Consider the following 9,559-nt stretch of genomic DNA (forward strand, 5'->3'; position numbering starts at 1 on the left):
TGAACATCTTATTTGAATTACTAATGAAGTCAGATCTAATTTTGGTACATCAGGAATTCAGAAGTTTAAGGAAGCTTAGGAGCAAAAAAGGAAAGTGACGCCTAAAATCTTAACTTATTGTCACTAAGATCTTCACTTACCTCCTACCCTGTCCTTACTGTATTCTTTTGAAGGATCTCTACTTTGTGTCCTCAGGCCACCCATCAAGAGATAAAGAGTGGAAAGGGAGTAAAGAGTGTTGGGCTTGAAAGAGGTATTCCAGAAAGTTCTACAGCCGGAGCAGCAGGACTCAGACTCTTTGTTTGTGAGGAAGAGAAAAATAGTAATTTAATCAAAAAATAAAGAAGGTCTGGAGAGATGTCTCAGCAATTAAGAACATGGGCTGTTCTTCCAGAGAACCTGAGTTCGTTTGCCTGCGCCCACATGGTGGCTCGCAACTGTCTGTAACTCCAGTTACAGGGACTCTGATGCCCTCTTCTGGCTTTAGTGGTTACCAGGTATGCACATAGTACACAGACATACATGCAGGCAAAATAGCCATACATGAAGAAAATAGGAAGGAAAGAAGGAAGGAAGGGAGGAAGGAAGGAACAAAGAAATGAAGGAAGGAGAAAGGCAGTACTGACAGGTTGGTTTACAAATTGAAGTAAGCATGTCAGAAGAAGAGGGTCCAGAGAATGGTGAGGATCTCAATCTAACAAGAACCAGTTGAAATTTCTTCAAAGGATTATCACTGTTAGAGTTCAATTCTATATATGTCTCTGTTCAACTTAAGTCTCCAATGACCTGGGCTGAGTCACCCCATAGATATCAGGATATCATTCTTTGCTAAGGGATTGCATGGCATATTAACTATTCTACCCAATATGTCTGTCCCCAGTGAGAGAGGGATAATCCTAGTAGTAGGTCTCAACCTTCCTAATGCTGCAACCATTTAATACAGTTCCTCATATTGCAGTGATCCCCAACCATAAAAACATTTCATTGCTACTTCATAACTATAATTTTGCTGCTATCGTGAATCATAATTTAAATAGCTGATATGCAGGATAGCTGATATGCAACCTGAGAAGCATTGCTGTAGAGCAAAACTGGGACATAATTGATAGAATAATGTCTGGATCTATGTATAGAAGTATGACAGGATATATACCAATACTGCCTTTAGTGAACCAAAGTAATAAAAAGACAGTAATATGAAGCCTTAAGGGGCCCAAAGAGGTCAGCTGACTTGAGGTTTATACATGTCCCAAACCCTAGGCAGATGTTCTTGACTATTTACACTCGTTTTCAGGACTTAATTTGGAATTCAAATTAAACAGTATTTGGATGGAAGACATACAACTTCACTGGGCTCTCTTAAACAGAACATCAAAGAAGCTCTTTGCAAATAAATCATATTGCTGTAAATGTTACATAATCTTGAAGGACTGTAATAGCTATTCAATATGCAACTGGGTTAAAGTACAATTAGTAGCAAATGCTGAATGCACAGTTATATACAAAGTATATGTATGCATGTTATAGAAATATTAAGGAATATTAGTAGAAATATATATACACACATATGGAGTATATACTCTTTCTTTTATCATTTCAACAAGAGGTTGATTTCAATAGCTTTGGGAATTATGGAAGAGCTTGGTTTACATTTTCCTTCATCATTTACAATGTGATCCTGTATTTTTTTTAATGCACTTCCAATGCAAATTCTGCACTCCCCAAAACCAACTTAGGTGATTATTGGAAATACTAAGTTATTTTAAGATCAACAGACTACGGATTGTTTAAAGATAAAGAATTCCTGTAATGTCATTTACTTGAGTCATTAAACACTACGCAACTTGAAGTCCATCGCTTGATAAGCTTAAGATACACGATATTAAAGACACCTACATACAAGCCTAAACATGATGTTATAGACACCCACATACTATGAAAATCTGTTCTAGTATTTATATGAGCCTGTTTCGTTGGGTTTTACATCTGAGACACTGAGAAACCAAAAGAAGCATGTCTGTTTCCTTTAATGTTAGCCTTATCCACATGACACTTTTTTTTAACACATTGGATTTTGAAGGTTTAATTTGACTTTCCCAGATGAAATAGTGCATTTTTCAAGACTTGAGTTTCAGCAATAGACTGATTTTTATGAGTGAAAGATTATTTCCATACCTCCTAGTTATTCTTTTGTCAATAAGATTAGTCTTGCATGCGGAATCACCAATGTCTTGTCATATAGAGTACTGCAACAGAACCTTAGTTAGGGACAATGGATCATCTCTTGATCTTCAACATGGCCACTTGTCAGGAGGGACAATATTTTTGTCATTACAAGCATCACTGAGAATTACAACTTATCCTATCAGAAATGATATTGTATTATGTCCCCAACAGGCACATAATATCAACTTTAGTCACTGTGGCTCAAAACATTACCCAACAACTCATTACACCCATGAATATGTGAAAAAAATGACAATTTCAGTACAGTAACTAAAGAGGATCTCTAATTCATGAAGGGGACATCTGTTGTCTAATTCTCTTTTAGATATCAAATAGTAACTTTAGTTTCCTCTCTTCTGAAGATACTTTATTATTCCTTCTCCTAGACCTTTTTAATTTATATGGCTGTCAACACCCAAATAAAATGACTGGTTTAATAAATGCTACATATAACAATATTGTAGGAATGGTAGTATTTTTATTTTTATTTCCACTCAGCCTCAAGTGCCTGGCCCAGAATCTCCACTGTCCATTCTGAGCAAGCACCACTTTATCTTAGAAACTGAATAGTTTGCTAAGGAAGCTTTACTTTCTGGGATATCATTGGGTAAAATCTGATTAAGGAGAAGAGTAACTCCTAAGAAAAATATTTATTCTACCTGCCGGCTATAGTTCAAAATTAATTTCACAGGAATTGAAAGTTTCATAGCTACAAACCAGGGGCAAACATCTAAAACTTACACTTCCTTATACATGAGAGTTTAGATATTCCTGGGTGTTGATTATGAAGGCTTGGAAAAGAAAGATGTTCCAGCAATGATGTGTCAGTGATGGAGGAAAGGATTAATTTTCACAAGGAGGCAAGTGTTAAGAGGCTAAAAGAGCACCTCATGATGTTTGGTCCTCAAGACACAAATGTCAAATCAAGCCAAAAAAAGTTAAGAGAAAATTTAACTGAAAGACGGTGATACACATGTATTATTCTTGGCTAAGGTGCTTTTGCAAGGGGTTAAAACAATTAGGAGATTCTTTGGCTTTGATTTTGAGGCAATGTTTTAGAATGTAGAAATGAATCTTGAGGCTAAGCATTTATACTCCAATCAAAGTGTTTGTAATAGGCATAACAGAGTGTGATAAAAACTTACAATACAGCTAATCATAGTTTGTGGAATATGTTCTTGTCCATATGTCTAAGATTAAAATATTGAAGAAAATATGCACTCTAAAGCTCATTATTGTACTTGTGAGGCTGTTTTGCAACAACAATCAAAGCGTAGGTTTTATGTTTGGGGAAGACCGTTGAGTGACATAGTAGCAAGACTTACTCAAGAAGAGGAATCCATATCTGTTAGGTTATGAAGAGTTTCCCATCATATCATGAACCATTTGCCTGCTCAATGTACAAAAGCTTTACAAAACCAAAAATAGCAAAATACTCCAGAATCAAATAATACCTAACGAAGAAATTCCCTTGGCCAGTGGCCTGGTCTATCACAATAGTCTTACAAAGGAAAAATGGAAAGAAAAGAGAAAAACAAGTAATAATTTGTCTGGAAATCAAGATAAAGGGGGAAAGTGTGAGACATATTGAACTGGTTTCTTTGGAAAGTCAGTTATGTTAACTGATGTTTTGCTGGGGCACACAGTTAAAAGGATGTTTTGCTAAAGCAGACCCATGAATGTTTTCCTGAAGCAGACATAGGTAAAAGTGTGTTTTGCTATAGCAAACCTGTGAAATGATCTATGATGTTCAGAAGTAATATAAATGTTACCCCCAAGACAGTGGGAGCTCAAGCATTGGTTTGCTTTGCTCCACCTCTCTACTCTTCACTAATGACAGGCATGAATTGGTTCACCTTACATTGCATTGCTGAGCTTTATTTGTGATAACGCTGTAGAGATAAAACTCACTAAAAAACTTCTTGTGAGACTCTCGCAGCTTCTCACTGTTTCTGCAGCCTCAGGCTGGTTGGAGAGGCTTGTGGTTTATTCTGGATTGAACTGCCTTTGCTGGTTTGTGTGGTAACTGCCAAGTGGAGTGGGCTGCAGCTGCTTATTCTTATTTGGTGTTTGCTACTGGACTGAACTTCAGATATCCTGACCACAAAGACTGGGCTTGCCCCCAAAGAACAATTTCTAAACAGTTCTACTTCCCCTGTGTCCTGATAACTTTTCTTTTCTATTACCTCTGGTAGGTAGTGGGATAGAGGGGAGGTTGAATGCTTATTAAAGTAAATTGAGAAAATTTATGCCTACAATGTGTGATTAAAGTAGAATATTTAATTGGGAATTAGAGAGGTCATTGGATGTAAAATTGAGTTCAATAAAGAATGGTTATATTAAAATAAATTTTTAAATAAAACTGGTGGAGCATGGAAATACTACATGTGTTGATACCCAAGGTTTTTAATAGGTATTCAAAGAGGAATTTCATAATAGTCTCATGAATGGGTTGTTGATGTGACAACACTGATGATGAGTCATGGGATCTCATGCAAGCACAGTTGGTGTTCTGAGTGACATCATGTCTGCCAGCCCACTCTGTGAGTAATTAATTCCTCAGTAAAGCCACACCATTGCAGGGGGACAGCCCCTTCACTAATGTCAGAAAGACTCTTCATTTCACTCAGTTCAAGAATTTGGAGCTAAGAATGTTTGGCGGTAGTATTGATTTTTGGCCTATCATTGATTTTCTGTTTGGGAAAACTAGGTTTATTACCCAGTAGAAATAACCAACTCCCTCCAAAAAAATCAATAAATTTGGTAAAGTCCCAGAAATTAAAAGTGGCCCTATTTCAAATGTTAAAACTTATGTCACAGAAGACAATTATGAAATTATTTATATTGCTACAATTCAAAATAAATTACATTAGATTTAAATCTATATGTAAAAATTTAATATAAATAAATGGCAACCCCTGTATTTATCACTTAAAAATTACTTGGAAGTATGACTTGGAAACAAGCTGTTTAGCACTGAGGGGAATTCTTTGTGTGAATCAGCATTAGGAAATATATTGATATGACTATGACCCAAAACATCTCACAGGCTACCAATTGCCAAGCCCTGCATTGACTTAGAAGGGACTGTGTGGCACAGTTTCTTGTTTGGAGCAAAGACAGCAGGGCATGAGCCTCCACGAGTGTGGATGGTTGCTGGTCATGAGGCTTGTTTATATAACAATGTATATATTTCATTTCATGTTCTTTCTTTGGGAAATATACTCCATGCCAAGGTTAATGACACTAATGATAATTAGAAACAACATGAGTCTGGGAGTCAAGCGTGTGTCTATGATCCTCAGGAAAAATGGTAAATACTATGACCTTCAGGACACCCCTTAAAGCTGTGGGAAAGAACTCTGAAAACATGAGTACAAAATTACGTAATTTCTCATCTATGCAAAATATAAGGATGCAATATGAATTGTATGAGGGGCTTTATAGCTGCACTAAATAGCCAGCCTATCAGAAAGATACAAAGGCAGGCAGATTCCTGAGTTCAAGGTCAGCCTGGGACAGAGGTCCGAGTGGTAGGAATGGTAATCTCAGGTTAGGATTCCACCCAGTTAGCTTATTGTTTATGCTCACAAAGGCACACAGATCTCTGAACTCATTTGCAATGTTGAAAGAAAAAACTGTACTTGCTGTTTTTTCCTAAGAATCAAGGGCTAAGGTCATAAAATACTGATTTATAGGACAACCAAAGGGAACCTGAGGTAAATGATTGATTTGATATGTAGATAAAAACTGGGCTTTGGTCTGTGAAATAGATCTACCCAGAAAGAGCTGTTTAGAAAGTGAACACAGCTCTTTTAGAATTTTTCTAGCAGGCTTTGGTCAGAAAAATCCACTATTTTTTCTATTAATTTTTTTCTATCAATTTTTCTGATTTTGGTTAGAAAAATTCAGTAACTTTTTTTCTGGAAGCTTTTCTGACTTTAGTCAGAAAACCTATGAGCTATCCAGTGTTTTTAGATTTTTTTGTAGCAAGAAAGAGCTGTGTTGAGCAGAGAGCTGTCTGGAGAACCAGGTCAAGCAAAGAACAGAGCTATCAGCTTGTACCCCACATGACTGACTTCGAGTCATTTCTTCTGCTGCTCACAAACAAACTTCTCCAAGCCAAAACTGATCCTTGATAATCATCCTATCTTTAAAAAATAAAACAGAAAAATTAGAAGAGTCACAACATGGAGGAAAATGTTATGAAATGCTGTATTTTTGATATATGACATAACCATTGCAGTCATGAACACACCTGTAGCTACCTTCCTACACGTGAGGGTCAAGATCATATGACCAATCATCTCAACTTTCAGGTTAAGGAGCACAGATATGAAATATGGCGTGTCACTGGCTTACCATCGCGATTATTTTTAGAAATACTTTATATATATATATATATATATATACATATATATATATATATATATATATATATATATATATATATATATATTACTTTGCTTGTTCATCCTTCCTTTAAATGTATGGCTTTAATAGGAAGACAGGTCTCAACTGGGATGAACATTTATTCAGTTTGTCCAGAACCAATCAGTGCTGACTGATGATACTAGCTATATTTTCTTTCTTTTTTTATTGGATATTTTATGTATTTACAATTCAAATGCTATCCCTTTTCCCCCTTCTACCATCCCCTTTCCCCTTACCATCACATTTTAAGGATTGATAGTGAAGTCTCCAGGCTTGACTTACATGATTTAAATGATACTTTTGAAGACTGACAGAAGGCAATGCAACGCTTAGTGTGGGGGAAACTACAAATATCCAAAAAGAGATTTTAAAGCACAAAGATTATAAAGTGGTTCACGCCTGTATGCCCAACTGTGGCTCATGTCTATATGCAGGTGAGGGCAGGCACAAGATAAGACAAGCCTGTGATTGGGCAGTGAAAGAGTAAGGTGGCCACAAAGTTTTGGAGAGAGGAGGGAGAGAGGAGAAAGAGGGGAAAGAACCAAGATGGAGGAGGAGAAGGACGACCCGGATCTGTGAAGCCTCAAAGGGCCGGATCTGTGAAGCCTCAAAGGGCCGGATCTGTGAAGCCTCAAAGGGCCGCCGGTAGTTATAGTTCATAAGGGATGGATTTTTATAGGACAATTTGTCTTATCTAGGTGGGCAGTTTATAGCATTATCAATTGGTTGTGAGTTTATTGTACTGACGTTTCGTGGAATGAGAATTTAAGATATAAATCTGATTGATAGATTGAGTTTTGATTTTAACAGGTTACTGGGAGTTGTGACTATAGCACGGGGGGGGGGGGGGGGTTGGGGGGGATGGGAGGGGAGGATAGCAGATGCCGGGAATGTGAGCAGAGTCTGCAGCAAGAGAGTTGCAAGAGGGTGGCTGCTGCCAGGCTCAGAGAGTAGCTGGTGGTAGTGTGGGGTTGAGATGAAAATACCCCGCCGGTGCCATGTGGCTCTATTAACCACTACACCCAACATTTGGGAGGGGAAGGTAGGAGGAACAGCAGGATTTAGAGGCTTTGAATGGAGCATGTAGTGAGTTCCAGGGCAGCCTGAGCATGAAAGTCAGACATGTTTTCAAAACAACAACAACAAACCGTACAATTGAATCGTTTTCCTAGAGAAATCAGAGACCAAAAATGCTTGCGTTGCCATAAATAACGGAAAAAGTAAATCAGGAAAGGGGCTGACTTCAGTTCAGTCTGAGAAAATGCTGGAGGAACTTGGGTCATTGATAAGGATGGCCAGGAAGGGAAGGCATTCTTTGCATCACAATAGAGGTGAGACTTGGCTACCACAACATTATGTGTGCAGTTAGTAGGCGTGACTTGAAGGCAAGGATACAGATTAAAAAAGGATCTCTGAGAATAGACTTCTGACCCTGGGGAGATGAGGGAAGGCTGAGAAGTGACTGGAAAGGACAAATGTAGAACTGGGAGGCGATCTAAAAGGAAAGAGAGACGGCATCATTTGTAGAAGTCAGAAAAAGATACCAAGACAGAATAAAACAGCAAGCAGCATTGATGGCAGCCAAGAGAGAGAAGAACCCCAGACTGTGGCCTTGACAGATACAAGGGCATTTGTGATTAGTAATTCAGGGATATATAGACCATATGATGGAGGGTTGTGAGAAAATGAGAAGTGAGAAAGGGGATCTGTGAAGGTTATTTTTATCCCAAATTATTATCTGAAAAGCTCCAGAAGAAGAAAAATAGGAGCAATGTTGTGACCTTAACATTTGACTTCCTCTCAGCTCCAAACTAGTGCTGAAGCCCTAAGCTACTCTGTAAAGATACTTGGAGATGGGATGTTAGTGAGAAAGTTAAGGTTAAATTGGGTCACAAAGCCAGAATGATTATGGTAGGGTTAGTAGACATACAGAATGAGAGATTGGTGGTGGGCCAGTGAGTATTAAACTGTATATATGAATCAAAAGTTCTGGTGTGCTATTGTATGGTTCGGTGGCCAAATGGTGTTTGTGTACTACACTTCTCAGAAAGCTAGAAGAATAGATTTTAACATATTTGCTATAAATAATTGGTGTTTGAAGACATAGGCATGATTAACCGGTGATACAATGATTGCATGCACTGAACCATCGGGTAGTGTGTATAGTTTCTGTCTTTTTGTATATCAGTTAAAAATAAAGTTAATGTACATAAAACAAAAGAATGAGTGGAAGTCGTCATACACGCATTTTGGAGGCTTAAGGGATCAAGAGTTTGAAACCAGTATGAAATATAGAGTGAGACTATGTATCAAATAATCTAATTTTAAAAAATGAGAAGGGGGGGGCAATGAACAAGGAAATGACTCCTCATAAGAAACTACTCAAGGTATAAGCTTGGTCTCTGACCTCTAGCCTCTACATCTCTGAAAATTCTACTACTTAAATCATTCAGTCAGAAAAATAGTCAGAGTAAATAGAAGGATCTGCTGCTAAGCCCAAGACCAGAGTTCAGTCATTGGGACCCAGTGGAAGGGGAGAGCCACTTTCCCTAAGTTGTCTGCTGGCCTCCACGCACAGTATGGCTCATGCAGGCCACACATGTGCAGACAGACAATGTAGATACCAAAGTTACAAAAAAACTAGACCACCCAAGGCATGATGCTTTGTTATAGCAGTCAAAGTCCAATCGAGGCAACAACCAAAATGAGATGGTATATCAAGAAATTGCCTTTAAAATATTACTTAAAATTGGCAAGATTGGTTTTTCAAGGATGAGGAATGAGAGGTTTGAAAGGAAACAGAAAGGTTAATTAAGGAAGCAGAGTTCTCCCAAACCAGAAAGAAGTGGTACTGAAAGCATAACACAGGATTTTATTTTAAACCAGGGGTGGGGGACCA

At 37.9% G+C, this 9,559-nt stretch overlaps 1 pseudogene; it reads left to right on the forward strand.

Annotated features, from left to right (window-relative positions):
• Positions 1-6,024: 6,024 nt before the first annotated feature.
• On the forward strand, positions 6,025-6,081 carry LOC120102619 (U7 small nuclear RNA; annotated as a pseudogene).
• The last annotated feature ends 3,478 nt before the right edge of the window (positions 6,082-9,559 follow it).

Source organism: Rattus norvegicus, chromosome 4, assembly GCF_021556685.1.
Source record: "Rattus norvegicus strain SHRSP/BbbUtx chromosome 4, alternate assembly SHRSP_T2T, whole genome shotgun sequence".
NCBI classification, from domain to species: Eukaryota; Metazoa; Chordata; class Mammalia; order Rodentia; family Muridae; genus Rattus; species Rattus norvegicus.